Source organism: Apium graveolens, chromosome 6 (assembly GCF_009905375.1).
Source record: "Apium graveolens cultivar Ventura chromosome 6, ASM990537v1, whole genome shotgun sequence".
Taxonomy (NCBI): Eukaryota; Viridiplantae; Streptophyta; class Magnoliopsida; order Apiales; family Apiaceae; genus Apium; species Apium graveolens.
Window position 1 is genome coordinate 14,506,933 of NC_133652.1, and position 20,911 is coordinate 14,527,843.

At 32.5% G+C, this 20,911-nt stretch overlaps 1 long non-coding RNA gene across 2 annotated transcripts; it reads right to left on the bottom strand.

Annotated features, from left to right (window-relative positions):
- Nucleotides 1-15,623: 15,623 nt before the first annotated feature.
- LOC141667762 (uncharacterized) lies at nucleotides 15,624-20,740 on the bottom strand. 2 transcript variants are annotated; one of them, XR_012552768.1, is made up of 5 exons: nucleotides 20,704-20,740; nucleotides 18,269-18,562; nucleotides 18,065-18,191; nucleotides 17,440-17,969; nucleotides 15,624-16,108 (listed from the first exon to the last, which is right to left on the bottom strand). It is a non-coding gene; the product is annotated as an uncharacterized LOC141667762 (long non-coding RNA). The 2 variants fall into 2 exon arrangements; XR_012552767.1 differs by having other exon boundaries at nucleotides 18,269-18,614.
- Nucleotides 20,741-20,911: the final 171 nt, after the last annotated feature.

Sequence of the window (20,911 nt, forward strand, 5' to 3'; positions counted from 1 at the left end):
AATCGAAGTATCTAGTTCACTAGTCGGCCATTTTACAGGAGAGGGCTAGGCCTTTGGTGATTGCTATTAATTCATGGCTGAAGAAGGATCCAAGGCTGAAGAGGGCTCAAAACTCTTCATCAGACAGATAATACATTCACATATATCTTTCTCTCTCTCTCTCTATGCTTCCGGCTCTCTATATTTATATATATAAACCCTAATTTAATTTAGGGTTATATTTGGGTTTTTCTATAATTTATTGTTATATTTGGGGTTTTCTTTAATTTAGGGTGGCCTGGCAAAGATGTTTGCCCCCACCTAATCGAAGTATCTAGTTCATTAGTCGACCGGTTTACAGGAGAGGGCTAGGCCTTTGGTGATTGCTATAATAATTCAAATATCATTTGTGTTTGAACTTAAAGCATGTTTTTGTTTAATAAGTTACATATGAACGTTAGTTTCATATGTAACATATTCTGGGTGTGCTAATATATCAACTAATATAAAAGAATATTTTAATTTTCTTTTAATATACATATGTTTGTGGGCATGCGAATTTGTGCGGCCATGTATATCTATTTTGTGGTCAGATTAGTACATAAAGATGTCACCTCTTAGGATAAGAAGTTGAATTATATAAAATTTAGCCAAGGTGTGTTAACTCTGTAAGAAAAATCATTATAGTAGTATTTACCTAACCAAAAGCAAATGATTTGAATGGGTTTCATTTTTATTTTTAATTTTTTTTGCTACATTACAGATGTGATTAGAAAATATTATATACTTTGTGATATTAGATGTTTTTAGTTTTTGTGAGTAAATTTGTAATCTATAAAAACACAAGATATTATTTATGTGTGATGTTTTGACTTGGTAATATGATTTTCGCCCTGTCAGTTTTATGTTATTGGGATTATCCAAGATAACTCCCAGTTTTCAGTTCATGGATATAGAATGGTAGGTCAATTTTAATGATTTGAATTCCCGTGTTGTTTAACAAGTGGTCTGGGCTGGTCCTAATACGCGAAAGGGGGAAGAGGGATAAAGAGAACAATGATGATGAAGAAAGTTAAGTGGAAGGGACTTACGAGGAGGGTGAAAGCAGTCGTAAGATTATATTTGCGAAGAAAAAATGAAACTGTTCTGAAGGGGACTATCCGAGGAAACCAGCAAGAAATGCAAGGCCAACAATTTGTTTTCTTCATAACGAGAAAGGGTAAGAGATTTTACAAATATATAGTTGTGAGTTATAAAATTGAGAGACATAAGGCATATTACCTAGCTCCTCCTACTCGTGAGAAATATTAGTCTTAACCTAATATGTTTTAATTATTTGTTACAGCCTCTTGGAAAATACACCCAAGAAAACTCGTAGGCACTTTTTTCGGATGAAATTTGATGATCAACGAGCTTCACGTGAAGCTTTTTATAGCTTGTGTATCAAAAATTTTAAAGTAAGTAACACCTATATTTTTTTACGTGAAGCTTCACGTGAAGCCTTTACTGCCATTTATACATTCTGATAAAAACATTTTAAAGTAAGAGTCATCTATTGTTCACATGATACCTTGTTCTTTTGGTAACAAATTCATATCTTCACCAAACTCTTAGTGTACTAAATTGTCAAAGTATAATTGCACTGATGGGCTAGATTTAAATATGGAAGCAGTCAGATGGAGAAGCTTGTAGTTGTAGTCTTATAGACAGTTAGATGGAGGTAAATCATTTGATTTTGGGTTAAAAAGTCGACATGGCTAGTTCAGTTATGGGAGAAACTTTTTCTTTTTTTTTGTTCTTTTGTTTCTGGATAACCAAGTACCTTTACAATTAGTAGCTAGCAAAATGAGACATAGGTTTTAAAGAATTGTAGGAGCTGTACAATAGCATTACAACTCTTGTTTGATTCTAAAGAATGATTTTATTGTTGTTTTGGACATCTTGGTAATGATTTTATCATTGTTCTGGATATTTTGAAAGTTAATATTCCGCCTGTTAGTTTTTATTTGTTTTTAGTGTTTTGTAGCCACTTTGTAAGTTTATATTAACAAATACTTGTGTAATCAAGTGAAATGTATTGCTATTTTTTTGGATGCCGTAATATTTATTTATTTTTATATAGAGAAAATATCAAAAATAATACCTTCAAAACTTTTCTGAGACTTCAATATTTTTCAAAATATTTGCAAAAATATGGTTTGCATTCAAAATGGAACTTTCTTTTATTCTAATAGTAACCAGAATTAACCAGAGTTAACTTCTTTTTTTTTTACAAAACATAGGCTTCACATTTTTTAATATATTAACCAGAGTAAAGTTCTGTTTTTTAATATATGCAGTTTAAAGTATCTAGTTCACTAGTCGGCCAGTTCACAGGAGAGGGCTAGGCCTTCGGTGATTGATATAATAATTCATATATCATTTATGTTTGAACTTGAAGCATATTTTTGTTCAATAAGTTACAAGACAACGTATGGAACTTTAGGGTTCTATCAAATTATCAGACTCTGTAGTTTTATTTTTCCTTGGTGTTTTCTGGACAAGTATCCTGATGTGGTACAAGTTAAACTTGGGATGTTTTTATTTCTGGTATTTGAATGATTAATCCTTTTGGTTTCTGGTTTAAATATTGCTGAAATTTTGAATATTTTAGGAACTTCTGCTGATTTAGTTTCATATGTAACATATTCTGGGTATGCTAATATATCAACTAAGATAAAAGAATATTTAAATTTTCTTTTAATATACATATGTTTGTGGGCATGCGAATTTGTGCGGGCAGTATATCTATTTTAATATGTTATATGCTGTTTTTGAGTTTCGGATTTACTAATCAATAGACTATGTTAGCATTCTGAGTATGACTTTCACAAATTGTTTTTTTAATCATGCATCTTTGGTTATGTAATTCTCATTTGTCATACGTAATTCTTCGGGAGCTATGCGTCTCCTACTGTCTGTCCTGCTACTCTTCAGTGTCATAACTGAAGTCAATAAGTAGTGCTAATATGCAGAATTTCATATCTCCTTTTTTCGAGTAACTTGTGATTAAAAAATGGAATTATAGTGATACCCAAAGAGAATTTGATTTTGAGATGTACCTCGAGCTATTCCATTAGTGTTAGGGGAATCAGCAGGGGCCAATACTATCACATATTGAATTTAGCGAACAAAGCTGGAAAAAGAGAAAAAAGATATAAAAGGTCAGATTAGTACATAAAGATGTCACCTCTTAGGATAAAAAGTTGAATTATATAAAATTTAGCCAAGGTGTGTTAACCCTGTAAGAAAAATCAGTATAGTAGTATGTACCTAGCCAAAAGCAAATGATTTGAATGGGTTTCATTTTTATTTTTAATTTTTTTGCTACATTACAGATGTGATTAGAAAATGTTGTATACTTTATCATATTAGCTGTTTTTAGTTTCTGTGAGTAAATTTGTAATCTATAAAAACACAAGAAATTGTTTACATGTGATGTTTTGACTTGGTAATATGACTTTCACCCTATCAGTTTTATGTTATTGGGATTATCCAAGATAACTCCCAGTTTTCAGTTCATGGATATAGAATGGTAGGTTGATAAGTTCTGTTTTTTAATTAATACTATGCAATTTTATTTGGCAGGAGTATTATGTTTATCACTTTCCTTATGATGAAGAAGACGAGGACGAAGTTATGAGAGCGTATCTGCATAGAAATTGGAAGTCTTATCTCAGTGCAGAGCAGAGCCGACTCGTGGAAAAAGTGAAGCATCTCTTGGAAGCGGGATATACTGAGAACGATTTTAACATTAGGGACGAAGGATTGAAGCCCTACTACTACTCGCAGCACATAAGGAATTCTATTTGTGATTATTGGGAGGATGATGTGGTTAAAAAACAGTCCAAAAATGGAAAGAATGCCCGAAGTAAGGTTGAATTTTTATCTCGCAGCGGGGCCAAACCATTTCAGCAGAGACATCAAGTAGTATTCTCTCTTGCAAATAGATTAATTAATGTGCATTTTAATTTTCAATTGCTTCAGTAACTGTTTCGTGAAATTTTTTTATATTATAGGAAATTAATGAAAAAAGAGAGGTTGAAGGAGAATTGCCTATCTCTGAAGAAGAATTCTTCGGTATAGCGTATGATCCCACTCAACCAGTTGTGCAAGATCTGGAGGTTTGTAATTTATTTGTAATTTCTGAATTTACTTTCTTTTAACTGCTTATTTCTTACCGATTTTAAATTATTGTATTCTTTATTTGTTATAGAAGAAGGATTTCTTATTTTCAAACACTGCAGAAAAAACTAAAAAAGGCGAGAATTGAGTAGGCACCTGAGTTTGAGCTTATTGAAGAACCAACACCCCCCTCCTCCGTGCCCGAAGGGAATTCCATGAAAAGAGGGAGGTTATCGTGATGGCTAATGCAAGATCCCCAAGGAAAGGGAGGATCAACTTTCATCCCCAAGAAACTTTGGCTGAGCTTTTGGGCCCATAGGATGCGTTGCAAGTTATAAAGAAACAAAAAATGAGCAGATCTCAATCTGTAATTGATGTTCCGGTTCCTGTTCCTGATGAAATATACAAGATGATGTCGGAGATCCTAAATGGAGTGTGGCAAATGGTTCTTTCTCTACCGACGCGTGAAGTGAAGCACTCCGTTCTTGACGAGGAGGTGCGTAAATTAGCCCATTCTGCTCTTCCAGACCCGAGTCAACAGTCACTGCACAATCATTATATACAAGCAGCAAGTGGTTTGCTTGGTCCAATCTTGAAGAAGAATGACAAGATAATTGTAGAGGTAATATTTTTTCTTTTCTTAAATCATTAAGCTGATAATTATCATTTTGACGGTTATCATCGGACAGAAAAACATTTAAATCATTATAACTCTGCTATTTTGTTCTGGTCGAAGCTGTACTTTTGTTATTTATGCATGAATAAATAGTAAATTTAACCAAACACATCTCCGAAAATTTGATTACATAAATTATACAATTAAGTTATAAATTGGAGAATGATTAATCCATGTCCCAAGGGACTGCTTCTGGACAGGCTAGTTAGGTAGAATTTGTCAATTAGTTAGGAATTTTCCAGTATAAATGCTCATGGTAGTACTAGTTTGCAAATACATGGCTCATCACTGTTAAAAGTTGTTAGCTAGTATTATGCATTACATTTGGTTCAGTTGATATTGTTCAGTTGGGATAGTTCCGTTGGGATAGTTCAGTTGATATTGTATATCTTATAAGTAGTTTAAAATGATAATCTGACAAGAACTACTTGAATCTATATTTGGTGAACTACTTGAATTTACATTTGTCCATTAGTGAAGGTAATTTACATTTGGTGAAGGTAACTTACCTTGTCCTGGTCTGCTTCCGATAACGTTTTTGTTTCAAAACATTATCGCGGTTTTATTTTACTAATGTGCTATTTGTTTCCATCCTGGTAAAAGTATATTTAGTGTACATTATAGTATCAGTGAATTCATGTTTCATCAGTAAATTCATGTTTTCTTCGGTAAATCTATTGAATGTTCTATATTGGTGAAATTGAGATATAGTTGATAGATTTCTTATAACGATATTACTTTATTTGTTGTCATGAATTTTATTAGGGGGTTGGGTCTTGTTCTGTGAACACTAAAATGTGTTATGTTATATGTTCATGCAGAAAGCCTTATTAGTTGTCGGACACGATTGTCGATAATATGGTGAAATTACAGTTATTAATAAGTTGAAATATGCAAGAAACTGTGATGGCTGAGCAGGTTGTGAATAATAGAGGCAAAAGCGGAGATGAGGAACCAGGAAGAAATGAAGATGAAGATGAAGACGTGGATGCACACAACTATCCGCTAATGTAGTAGGCTTTGTCATATTAGCCTGGTAATATCTACTTAGCTTTTTATGAACCGAAATACTTGTTGGGTTTTAGAATTTTGCTCCTATTTGTAAAGCTATGTATAGCTCTTTTGTTAAATTATATGGGGCTTGTAACCAATGGTCATCAAACTTTCTAGTACTAAACATCGATGACCAAACTAACTGGGCATAACTATAGCTAACCAGTTTAATGATTTTGAAGCAAGTATTGGTTTAATATGTTTTTGTCTATTATTTAATGTTTTCTGGTGTATCAAGGAAAAGAAATGGCTTTTTCTTTAGGGGCAGTTCGAAACAGGATTATTATTTTGGGATTTTTTTTATGTAAATTCGATCGAAATCAGTTGAAAATAATAATCAACCAAAAACGGTTGAAATTAAAAATCTACTGAAAATAGTAGAATTTAATTTTTCACTAAAAGTGGTCGAATTTGATAAACAAGCATATATAGTTGAATTTAGCATTTTTGGCAGGTTTTTTTCAAATTTGAACGAAAATTTGAAATTTTGAATTCAAAATTATTGGCAGGATTTTTAAACTTAAATTCGACTAAATGTAGTTGTATTTAAGCGGTTGTATTTAGCCGGATATATTGAACCGACTAAATACAACCCTTTTACTAAATATGACTCGAGCAATTTCAACCGCCTCAAAAGCGGGTTGTATTTAGTTAAATGCAACCGAAAACGGTTGTAATTAACTAAATACAACCGTTTTTTGGGCGGTTGTATTTAAGCATTTTTTTTGTAGTGAGTATGCAGCAGTTGCCAGCAGCAGAGTTGCAGTGTTGCATTACAAGAAGGGGAGTTCATAAACTCAATTATTATAATACGAAATATGCTGAAAACACAAATTATTATAATATTTGTGCATCACTACTCACTACATTTAAATCAAGAAATGTCTACTCTTATAAAAAGTGCTAAAAATGATATGAAAAAAGGAGAATATAAAATACAGTAATATTAATTAGGTGACAAAGTTGACATCCCTTGAAGGTGCTATTAAAAATATTCTTAAATATAATGATACAATATCGACAATCCAAAATATAGGAATTAAAATTAGGAAATAGAGACATCTTATAATGATTAATTAGATAATTTTGATAATAGGGTTTATTATATTTAGCCAAATTATTCATATATCAAGATTAAGAATACATTATATGAGTTATAATTATAAAAAATGTAAATTTGATTTATATCAACTCCATTAGATACTTGCACCACAGATACTTACAATATATAAGTATACTAATGCAGCACATACATTTCCACATATTCCTTTAAACATTAAACTTGCACAGAACCATAATTAAATTGTATATATTATAATGCAAGACCTAATGATATTAGTTGAGCCACTTTTCACAAAGGAAACGCTACTGAACTATTTTTGTTTGGTCCCTGTTATATTTGCAGGGATTGCTAGGGGAAATGGTCAAATTGTGAATGGTGATAAGGGGGTTTTTTTCAATTAACTTGCACAACAATCAATGACATTTAAAGATTTTTGATTAAAAAACATACAATGATATCTTTGGTGTCCTCGGTTATCCAATCACCCTTCCTCTCCTTGTCTTTCAAAGTGTGGGAATCCTTATACACAACAACATGATCTAGGTTTCCCTGGTGTGACTCCATATAATCCTGTTCACGGTTTTTAAACCAACCAAATCAAAATTTTCAATTTCACGATAAATGAAATTTTGCAATTCAGGATATATGATACAGTGACATACCCGGCGACGACGATCAAAGAAGTGAGCACCCGAAGTGTGAGGCACTTTCACAGCTGCTCGAGCCTTCTTACCAGCAGTGGACTTTTTCTTGAATTCTTCGCTTACCCAATACCCAGCTAATCTGGACCAAACACCAGGCTTCATATATAGGGGCCTATGATCTGCATAAGTCCCTCTGGCTTCCACAATCTTATCATCAACCCTTTCCCTATCATCGGCAAGTGTCTGACGCATGTTATCACACATATGCACCAGTATTGAAGCCCTTGCCTTATCTTCAGTGGCAAATCTCGAGTCCCATGTATAGTAGCGCTGCAAATGAGATACATTAGAATTTATAAGATAAATAAATTGGAATATTGTTATAGGATTCACTAACATATCAGATTTCAAAATTAATTTAAAATGTTAACTTTGTACAATTAAGTTGAAATATTGTTTATTGTTTAAATTCTGTATATATCACGATTTAACAAATGAATACATATAATAATTAAAATTTTTGTTATTAGATGTTTGTTGCTACATATAAGTATAATAATAACATGAATCTTGAATGCTAAAAAGAATCTTGATTGCAATGTTGTCATTTGTTTAATAATAGATGTGATGGCTTTTTATTTTTGATCACCAACATGGTTCTATTGTTATATACGAACATATAGTACTTAACAGATGATTTTTTAGTTGATATGATAATAATAGACGAATTCACATAATTGTCTCATCTATCTTATATGCTTGATAGACTAAATAATTAACGATGTACAAGAATTCACCAGATATTACTTGTAACAAATTTTTATGTGGGATTAATTTCACGTTTATGTTGTTAAAATTTATGGAGTTATATATATTTTTTTTGTATATAAAGATAAAAGAAAATAATATCTATAATGGAATTGGTCAAAATGAGGAAGAAAAAGAATTTGCAAAGAACAATTTATGACAGAATAACAATTTCGTCATAATATTAAGATTCTTACGACAGAATAGTCGTCATAAGTTAGTATTCTAAATTATTTACGACGATTTGGCCGTCGTAATGAACCCAAACTAGCGACGAACTTTAAGTTCCGTCGGAAATTACCCAGAATACAGAAATTGCAGACTGCAGCTTTTTCCCTCTGCTGTAATACATTATCAAAATCATTAACACTAAACCATTCATTTGATACCAAAGCACAAACTGTAAAACCATATTAGGATAAATTAATATAAGAATCTTAAAAAAACAAAAGCAATCACAAATCTTATATAAATTTTTTCATGAATTACCGGGAAATTCATCTTAATTCTAAAAAATTAGAAATACACCTAGAATGATAAAATCATTAAGTTTCTTTATATAAACATATCAAATTACATATTGTTCAGATTTCCAAACCTTCAAAATGTTGAAAAAATTTGTATTATGAAAAAAGTTGGAAATATGCAAGTTAACGGAAAATTCAAATTAATTTATTTAAAATTAAAAAATTTGCCTAGATCAATAAATTGTCCGATCTTTTTGCCCCAACACATCATATCATACATTTGTAACATTCCCAAACTGTCAAATTAAATAAAAAAAATGAACAGTAAGAAAAGTTAGTTGAGAATAGTGTTAGTGAGCCGAAAATTCATTTTAATTTATTAAAAATTAGAAATAAGCTTAGATTGGTAAAATTTTCGAACTTCTTTGCACAAACATATCACAGTACATATTGTTAAGACTTCCAAACCTTTAATTTGGTGATAAAATTAGGATTAAGAAAAAAGTTGAAAAATGCAAATTAACGAAAAATTCATTTTAATTGAAATTGTGAGGAAAGTGAATTCAAAATAATGTTAAACCGAATAGTCATTTAAAATAAGAATATGACTAGAATTATAAAATCATCCAATTTCCTTGCACAAATATATCACACTAAATATTTTCATTCATCCATTTTCACTCTCAACGTCAATACTATCATAACCATCTTCTTGTTGTTCTTCTTGTTCTTCTTCTTCTTCTTCTTATTCACCTTCCCTTGCATTTTCTTCCTCTTCACTTTCCACTTCATTTCGTTGCTCTTGTTCTTCTTCTTGCTCTTCTTCCATTTCATATTGTGAAAAGTGAACAAATAACAACCTTGAGGAAAAATCTAATGCATTGGTATTTGAGACTTCTTCTTGTAGGGGTTCCACATCAACATCCCATGTTCTTTCACTCAACAATTGAGATATACATGTGATGATTGTGAGAATATTGCTATCGGGATTCTTCACACTAGGAGCATAGTACACTTGTGTGGCTTGACTTGCTAGAATATAAACATCATCTCCTTTTAGTTTTGAATTAAGATCAATTAAGAGCACTCCATTTTTGTGTTTCTTTACACCCTAACATGATCATACCAATGACATCTAAATAAAATCACTTGATTTCCATCACCATATGTTAGTTTGAGAACCTCTTGCAAAGTCCCGTAGTAATTGCTTCCAGTATCACCATAACAACTACCCTTCACAAGTATGCGATAGCTTGATTTTCCTAGGTTGAATGAGTATTCGTTGACCTTGCATCTTTTGTAAGAAAGCACATAGGAAGCTGGGCCTTGCAATAGGTATTGAAATTTTTCGTAGTTGTGTTGTACCTGAAATGGAATAGTCACATCAAGCACACGTATATAAATACAATTTTTAATTTATACAATTTATGCATTTAATTAAATACCTTATTTTGCAACCATGTCCCGAAATGTGCCTTTAACATTGTATCCATCTCAGTATCACTAAATATATATGTATTACGACTGCGAACATCTTCTTGGAATATACTGAAAAAAGTAATCATCATATGTTAGCGAATAATATTTCAAAGTGTGAATTATGAATGAAAATATTTGATTGCTTACGTGATATAGAATGCTACTTCACGCATGTTAGTGAGAATATAATGTGCTGCAATGTGTAGGGAATCCACATCCAAATGGTAACCAGTATAAGCTTCGAGGAGCTCTACCAAATATGTAAATGCCTCGAGTTTATGTGGATCACGTGAGCTATCATCAACTACATTATGACCTAACAAGTTGTGCATTGTCTCAACTCCAGACTCAAAGTACATAGAACAGAAATATGTCAACTCTTCATGTACATATTTTTCTACAATGGAACCTTCAACTCATGCTTTGTTCCCTACTTTTTGTTTCATTCTGCATTGTAGTCTTTCAATATTATACATCCATCGTGATAGGACAGGGCCGCCAAGTCCGCATTCTTCGGGTAGATGAACGGGAAGATGCTCCATTAGATCAAACAAAGCTGGAAAGAATTTAGTCTCCAAAGTAAAAATGATCACAACTATGTTTATTTCTAACTGCCTAATATCTGATGCAAGTAGTGTAGTTGAGCACAAGTCCTTGAAAAAATTTGAAAGATCACAAAGTACTTTGTGTATGTCATCTGAAAGAAGTTCACGAAATGCAGAAGACATTAACTTTTTGATAAATACGTGACAATCATGTGACTTCATTCCTTGAAATTTTAACTGAGCTATCTTACAACATCTCTTCAAGTTTGATGAGCAACCATCTGGGAGTTTCAATCGATGCACCCATTTACATAACAATTTCAGCTGATCTCGGGTGAGTTCTTATCTAGCTCTAGGCCTGTGTCTACCATTCATCCATAACTCTTGCATGATGCCCATTGCCTTCAAATCTTCTTTTGATCTTGTGGTATCCTTTGTTTTGGCACCACATAAAATAGTATGAAATATGTTGTCAAAAACATTTTTCTACGTGTGCATAACATCGATACAGTGACGTAGGCATAATGAATCCCAATATGGTAGATCAAAGAAGCTAGTGATATGTGTCCAATTGTGTGAATCACCAAATCCATCTACCCTTTCTTTGCTATATGGTTTCCCTGGTGGTGGGAATGTGATACTAGCACACATGTTATGGATAACTCGACCTTTTCATCGACTTCTTCGATGTCTGTCTAGGAACCCCATATGTAACATATAAAAACTGGACTTTCTGTGGTGCGGTAGTTACTTAGCTTTAACTTCACCCATACAAACATGGCAAGCCATCTTTCCGTGGGTTGACCATCCGCTAACCATACCCAACCCGGGAAAGTCACTGATAGTCCATAATAAGGGTGCTCGCATCATAAAATTGGTCTTTGTAGAAGCATCACATATCTGCACACCAACCTGCCATAAACTAATCAGCTCATTAATCAAAGGCCTAAGATAGACATTCAGATTCCTCCCAGGATTATTCGGCCCAGGTACTAGTAGTTTCATGAACATGTATGGATCCTTCATGGACATGGTATATGGAAGGTTGTACACAAGTAGTACAACAGGCCAAACTGAGTATACAGTAGAAGTAATTTTACTGTACGGCAGGAATCCATCAGTTGCAAGACCAAGCCTCACATTACGAATATCCGCTGCAAAATCTGGATAGTTTTTGTCAAATTCTTTCCATTCTTCTCCATCTGCAGGGTGACTAAGAACCTCTTCAGCCACAATTCTGTTGTTATGATACTTCATATGTTGGGGTGTGTGAGTAGACATGTACAAACATTGTAGACAAGGGGTGATCCTAAAATATCTTAAGATCTTCCTCGGAATGGTATCACTCCCGCCATTAGTTGCATCTTTGTATCGGCTTAACTCACAGTACTTACAATTTTTCAAATCTTTATCATCATCATAGAACAACATGCAATCATTCTCACATACATGTATTTTTTCATATCCCAAGCTTAGCTTCTTGACCATCTTCTTAAATCCATAATAATTAAAAGGAAGTTTATGCCCTTCCGGAAACACATCTCCAAGTAAGAGGAGTAGCTCATCAAAGGCCTTATCACTACATTTATTATAATTCTTCCAATGTAGTAATCTTGTTATAAACTTCAATTGCGTGTACTTGGTATTGCCCGGATATATTGGTTCTCCGACATTATTCACATTGTATAAGAATTTAGATGCTTGCTCGTTTAGCTCCTCGTGCATACTATTGACACCTCCAAATTATTCTCCTCTAAAGGCATCCCTTAACATCTCATATTCATCGAATACATATTCACGATCATTCATTTCTTCATGTCTTGAGCCACCTTCTTTTTCATGATAATGCCATATGGTATAAGTCTCAAGAAAACCGACGGCATATAAGTGAAACTCAACATCAGGAATGAGTTGAAAGAGTTGATTGTTACATGTATTATACGGACATCTAATCAAAATTTCCAGATTATCCGGTTCCTTGGTATTTTTTTTGCAAATGCCAAGAAATCTTTGACCCCTTTGTTAAATTCTTCCGTAAAACCATAACCACTGGGAATAATTTGTTTAGTGATCCAACTAGTATCGTAAGACATCTATAAATGAAAAAAAATGCTAAGTGAATAATATATAATCACATATACATACACACACATATATATAAATATATATGTTGAATATGTAACTATATATAACAATAAATTACATATTTAAATGCATATAAATAATTAAAGAGGAGATTAAAATTGAATACTTACATTGAAGATTGTTGAAATCGTTGTTGCTATGTCATCATGTATTTTGAATAATATGAAGATATGTTTTTGTTAGGAAAAAAAAGTGAAAAGACTAAAATTCCAAAAGAGACAATAGCATTTTGCACACTACACAAATTACTTTACGACGAAATCGAGTTTCCGTCGTAAGTTTGCTTAAAATATTATACTTTTTGGACGGATAACAAATGCTTGTAGGTGGAATTTATTGCGGTTAGTTGGATAAATTACGACAAAATTTCCGTCATTAGTTATAATTAAATGACAAATTACGATAATATTTACGTCATAAGTTATAATTAAATGACAAATTATGATGAAAACTCTGTCGTAAGTTATAATTGAATGACGTCATCATTCAAAACAGCTTTTATTTTTCATTTTGTAATAAAATTTAATGATAATATAAAAATAAGATATTGAACTTACGACGGAAATAAAATATGTCATCGTAAAGTAAAGATGACGTCGTTCTTCAACGTGGTTGATTGTAGTTTTTTATTCCATTGGTAATAGTTTTAATAATAAAATAATTAACTTACGACAGAATTTGGTTTCCGTCGTAAATAATTACGACGACATGATTTTTCCGTCGTAAGTTAGGCGCGCAAAAAAAACCGTCGTAAGTTGACCGTCGTAAAAGCCCTGATTTGTTGTAGTGACAAATGAACATTTAACTTGCTTCGGATTAAAGTAATAATTCTTACCACATTCATTTCAAGACATTGCAGCTTGGGGAAACTTCTCGTCAAGAAAAGAACATGTCGGATCTGAACCAAATCATAAAATTCAACTTTGTAAAGGGACAACTTTCTTGTTGTTGTTATTAGTCTCTTCGAAACAGCTGCACTCGGATCCAATAACTATTATATACATGTGTGCATGCATGTATATATTGACAGAAAAAAAGTGAGAAACACTTGGCACCAAGAGTGTTCATAAGCATTAATAATCAAATTAGTCAAAGAAAGCACTACAACAAAAGCGGCTAAATTCAATCGACAATATTCGGTTAAATTTAGCACATGACCAACCGGATACTAAATTCAACCGCAGCTAGTCGGTTGTAAATAAGGCCGTTGAAATTAGTATTCCGGTTGAATTTATGATTATATTCAACCACTTTCGGTTGAGTTTGTTGATACTATTTTCAACCACTTTCGGTTGAAATTAACTTTACACATTTCAAAAAAAAAATTTATTTTGAATTTTAATTTTACCAAAAAAAAATTCCCGCCAAACATACTAAAAACAACCGAAAAAGGTTGAATTTAGATTTTTAAAACCCAACCGGTTCTGGTTGATTCGTAAGCTAGTCAGTCCATTGTTTATATATTAATTTCAACCAAATTTTGTTGAATATAGATTTCATAAATAACCGGAAGTGGTTGATTAATTCTGATTATGTTTGTTAAATACAACCATCTCTTGTTGAACTTAATGGGCAATTGGTATTTAGTTTCAACCATTAACAGTTGAATTTTAAAATACAATATTGTAAAATAATTTCCCAATAAGCTGCTTCTCGTACAATTCTATATATATAACTATTAATAAAAAAATAAAAAAGCAAATCAGAGAATCCAAACTGAAATTCATACATAAACAAGCATTAGTTAAATGTCTTCATGCCTAATACAAAATATGTTACTTAAGATCGTAAAATATAGCCAAATTTTAAAGTTTGAAACCAAACTAACACATGCAAAGGTTTAAAAGTTCTTAGACAAAATAATCATAATCTAGGATCTTAGCTAAAGTGGGAAGTGATATTCCAAGTCGTCTATATGAACATCATTGTCATCTTCGTCCACCTCCATATGATCTGAGCGCGTATCCTGTGGTTAATAATAAAAATATGCTTGGACTACACCGCCAAAACAATATACAAACAACTTTTTGATCATTTAATAAAATTACTTAAGAGTTACTTGTACTAAGTTTTTAAATAAATTCAGAGAATGATCAATCAAATTAAAGAGTATTGTAAAACAGTCCTGAAATCGCGGACCAACCCTTGTATTTAGGTCTTTATATCAAGAGTTTCCCAAAACCTAAAATACATCTAATTATTGTATAAATCAACCCAATACATCTAATTATTGTATAAAATCAGACCTATATAAACTAGATGTTGTCTGGTTTATATTTTATATTTTGGTGGAGGTCTTTTTTTCCTAGAGGCGTAGTATAATGTTGTCTGGTTTTATGGTAGAAATTTCGAAAAACATCTACTGAAGGAGAATATAAACTAGTATAATATGTGTTCCTAAATGTAGAGAATAAAAGTATTAACTTTATTCTGCTAATTGATAATTCCTAACTTTGCAATCAAAGTACTAAGCATTATATCATTTCACATCAATTTTGCAAACTTTGGCACAACACTAATGGAAAAACAGTCAGGTAGATAGTATGAGATAAATGAGATTAATAGGAAAAACAGTCAGGTCTAGATAGCATAATAATAATAATAATAATTTATATTATTACCTCTATAATAATCGTTTTATAACGCTCACAAAGAGGAGAAGTCATGTGTGATGCTATTTGAATGTATTCTTCCCATAAAATTTTAGAAGCCACATTATCTCTGTTTGGATAGGCACGAGCAGCCAATTTCTGCACCTCTTCATCAAGTTTAACACATGTAACCTCGATCTCCTCTATTGCTTCAACCATATTAGTCACATCTGTCAGGACTTTCCCGATAATAGAATATGCAGACTTTGGAATGCGCTCTGGGATGCAGACCAGAGAAGATTGAGAACTGGTATATTTGGAAACTTCATCAATTCCAACAAGCTCCGTGAGGGTATGGCGCGGGAACATTTTAACTTTTCCCTTCTTTAGTGGACAAACCTTCAGCAATAGTTCAACATCATGTTTCCTTTGGTTGGCTAGAGATAGTGGTGCATCCTGAGAATTCCCCTCTTCCGTTGCATGCTCCACGACCTCCTAAATTACATAAGAACCAAAGATATACGACTCAATTATTTAAAACAATATTCCGTTAATGCAAATGAGAAAAATTGAAATTTTAAGCTACATTATGCTTAAACATGTAAATATACGGGGATGATGACATATCGATAAAAATCAAGAAAGCAAAAAAACACAAAAAAGTAAAATTTTATAATATATTAATCTGCAGACTCAATTCTTGACCCTGATAATTTAACAGTTGTAAAAAGAAAATGTATTTCTTTAAGATTTAATGTGTATACCTGAATTAGTGTTTTCTTAATTTTTGTAGAAAATAGTGGTATCGATATCATCGGATAAAGCATTGTGGGACCTAAGAGACTCACTGATAAAAGGTATACTCAAAAGTAATGATCCCCAAATTGCCATCTTTCTTTACATTATCATAAACAGATTAATGTATGCAGGCATAGCAGCTCGAATATCTGGTGAAGAATCAGACTGGGCAGCTGTCATTCTAATATGGATTTTAAAGAGGGCAATGTCGATCTTTGGGGATATGATGGCCAAAGTCGGAATGCGTATGGGTGAAATATTTCAGAAAACTAAGTTGGGAAATACCAGTTCAGAAGTTATCAAAAGTTTTAACGGAACAGTTGATTCCCTGTTCCTCCTCTTAGTAGTGATTCTTATCATTGTTGAATTTCACTTTTGTTGTGTATTTCGTGGATAATATAAATGTTTTTAATTAGAAAGGAATATTGCTGATACTCCTACAAGAAATTTTCAACCATCTGATATTTAAATCTATAACAGACACCTAGCCTAGAGCTACTTTCACTTGTTATATTCTTAAACAGACACCTAGCCTAGAGCTCAAGTTATCTGCCAAAAGTGAATATTAAACGAAGACTCGTTAATCGACTAAATTCAACTCCTAGAACTCAACTTATAGCACATAAGGTATACGGTGAACATGCATCCAAAAGATTTAATTGCTTTCATCTCTTTTACGAGTCTCATTATATATGAAAAAGTTAATAAATTATTAGCCGCAAAGGTTCCATAATTTATTATGTAAATTCACTACTACTGGAAGATGTTATGTTATATTATTAACGCTTAGTTTGCCTTATAATTTATTAACTTTAGTTTCCAACCGCCTACTTCTGATGCTTTTGTTCGTTTATGTTCTTGTAAGTTTGCACAGGGGAGTGCTTACCGATGAAAAAACATTCCAGTTCCTCTCATTTTTTGTTTGATTCTTTTCATTTTATCGAGTTCTAGTATATGCTGAACGTCAATCTATATATGTGTCATTTAAAATCTAAAATAACATAATGATGATAGAAAGAACAACTTACTTTAAGCTTTCGCCCTATTTCTTCCACTTTTCCTTTCTTTTTGTACGAAACATCAAACATTTCCAAAAGGGTGGGAGGCTTTTCCAATTTTTTCTCCAGTTCCTACAAAAGAGATATAAAAAAAATGAACATGTATAGATAAAAAATACTTTTGCAAAATCAAATAGAAAGTTCTTGAGAAAATTTTTCCTCATAACATTTGTCAAAAGGCTTCGCTCTACTGGAGTGCTTAATATCTGACTTCTTGACATTTTCCCCTCCATTTTTCGACAACTTGGAGAATGTCTCAGTCTCCTAATAGTCACAAAAAACCTCCCATGCAGGTTCTGATAAGTAGTAGGGGGGCAAGTACGCCAGGTTGTACTTGTGTCTCCCCTGGCACGTGCCTCTTTAACCCTATTATCTGCATCAGTCTTCCAAGCATTCATATAACATTTCAAATTCGTCTTCAAATGATTTCTCACGACAGCATCCCCTTCGAGTTCTTTGATTTTATCGACTTTATATTCTCGCTGATATTCATAGTATTCCTTCAGGAAAAAAGTTTTAGAATTCTTTACAAGCGAGAATTAATATAAAAATGTCATATTAATTGAAAAGTTCAGAAAATTTATAAGCAGCATACCTTGAACTTGTGGATAAACTTTTTTAAAAAACCCTCTCATGCACGTCCTTCTTCTTTTGTTGTTTCAAACTCCCAGTTATTCCTTACTATCGCTCTAATTGTTTTCTTGTAACGAGCCTCTTTAATACTGTTAAATAAAAAAAGTTGTGTAAGTAACAGATTATAAATTATTGGAAAATAACAAAGCCATAAAAAAATGTTTACTTTTTTCCATTTATAAAGGTTACAACTCCAAGTTTCGGTTGTCCAAGTTGTGGCTTCTTTTTGTAATCACCATCACAAGTGCTGCGTTGAGCTCTCCCAAATGTGAGAACACCGTCATACTGTCCAGCATCATCATCTTCCTGTTCTTCATCACTGCCTTGTGCATCATTTTCTTCCTCAGGATCAACTTCTCCATTACCCCTACCCTGGCCCCTAGTATCATTTCTACCTCTTCCACTTCTTCCCCTGTTGCCGGTGACCCTGCTCAGTGCGCTCCCATTACCACTACCCCCACTGCCATGAGAATAATAAATAGAACAAGCATGAAACAACTCTTAAATGTCTCCTGCAAAATTTGTACAATTATATAAATGTAAAATCTAAGTAAGTATGATTTTGTAAAGCCAAATAAATAAACATCTACAATTAAATAAGTGGAGTTATTAATATATGGAAGACTATTTCTTTTGAAGTTCAGTTTATAATTTCAAGTCGCGTTACTCATAATAATTTTAACAGAAATTACTAACAGATTAACAGTAAATATAGTAGTGTACTCGTAAATGATGTATTTGAAAGAACTGGACATTATAGTTGGGTAGCAAATGTAACTAAAGACTATCTTAATCTATGCGCTAGTTCTTTTTTAATAATGAAGCCTATAAGTAAATCCTGTAATGATAAATCCGATGTTACAAATTACAGTAGTGATCTTCTTTTATTATCCTTCACTGATCTTCTTTTAAGATTTAGGTAAGATGTTTATATTCAAATTATTAATATACTCAAGTCCAATGAATATAGTAATGTGCCTACGTTTTACCTTCCTAGCCTCATGAATATAGTATATTTACATGACTCAAGAGTGTTTGAATAAAAAGGGGACCATTTCTGCAATATACGAAAAGAATTGCAAAAACTAAAAAGCATATCAATTGGAAAGAAGAATTGTGCTAGATACATACCAGTTCCTTCTCAGAATATTCAAAAACATATCTGAATTGTACCAAGTATAAATGCATGATCTCAATAGAACATCCAAAATACAGAAAAAAAATTTAATGATTCAATACGAAAGTAGTTCATGCGGTAGGGATGAATGACTGGTTGATTCTCCTTTGGTAAACAGTTAATCAAGCTATACCAACGTATGTATAGAATATAATGATTTTGGCAAAGGAGAATTGCCCTGCTATTCAGTAATTCTTACCAGTGTAAGCCATCATCTAACTCTTAATTATCTGCAAATTACTAAACTTGGTTGAGTACTGCATGCATGGACCGATGGACGCTTGGGAAGAGGAAGTGACTAATTAAGGTCATTTACCATTTAATTATGTAAATAGAAGCCTAGTGTGGTCAAGGCAGGGAACTATGGAACTGAAAGATGCAAATGCAGCAGTAAGTACATCCTCCTTTGTTAATTTTAATTGAGGTATAATCAACAGTTTTGTTATATATCGAATTAAAAACTTTTGTGTTTGCAGATGATATTTGACCTGACTGCAAAGAAACAAATTAGTCATGATCCAGAGAAGTCCTCAGAGAATTTGCTACAGAGTTTTGTAGATTTCATTAAAGGATTAATCTCTTTCGCACTAAACATTCCTCGAACAGCTTATCACAAGTGTTTACAGGTATGCAAGACCTGTCAACTATTTTAATTTTAATCCCAAATCAGAATAATTTGTGTAATGCCGATTGTATCAGTTTCATAGTGATTTTTATGTTCTACACCTCAAGGACAAAATGATATCTCTTGACTAGAATCTTAAATCATTAACTTAATTCTGAACCTAGTGTCTATTGGAATTTGACTTCTATAAAAATTTCAGGGAAGAAAGAAGGCGATGGCTATCCTTGAAAACATGCTAGAAGAAAGACGGAGAAGACCCAACAAGCTCCAAAGTGATTTTTATGACTATGTTCCAGAAGAACTTCAGAAGAAGGATATTGTCCTTACAGAAACATAGTACATGTGTGCGTATACGACAACTGTATATCGCAAGTACCCCTGTATTCTACTGTACTCGTAAATTAGCAGAAAAATATTAATTACTAAAAAAATTTCAGGGACACAAAATATAAGAATTACCATATCCAGTTACTCCATCGTAATTAATTACTAATAACATGTTGTTAATATCAGTAAATGATTACAGATCCAACTCCCCCCCTCGTAAAAGGCTCCACATTTTATAATACCACAAATCTTAAAATATTAAAAATAATAAATGGATGCCAATGTAGAAGAAGCACAAGTACAATTAATCTGGAGTAGAGTGAGTGAGGCTCATTAGATAATTTTCATCAAAACCAAAACCCCGAAACATCGATCATACTACGAGAAAAATGGCTAAATTAAAAACTAGGTAAATAATTAAGGACAGTAAACAGAAACAAAATTCAATCATCTTAAAAGGAGATGAACTTACTTTGTTTGTAGCAATTTCACGTGCCTCAGCACATGTGCCTCAGCACATGTGAGGAAACAAGAAATCAATATTATCCCACCCAAAAGTTGATTTCCCTTCCCAGGCTGATGACATAAAATAAAATGAAAAATAAGTTGAAGCCTCTAAATTAAATAAAACCATAAATTGCATTCCAAGAATGCAAGAAATGAAACCTATGCAGAACATA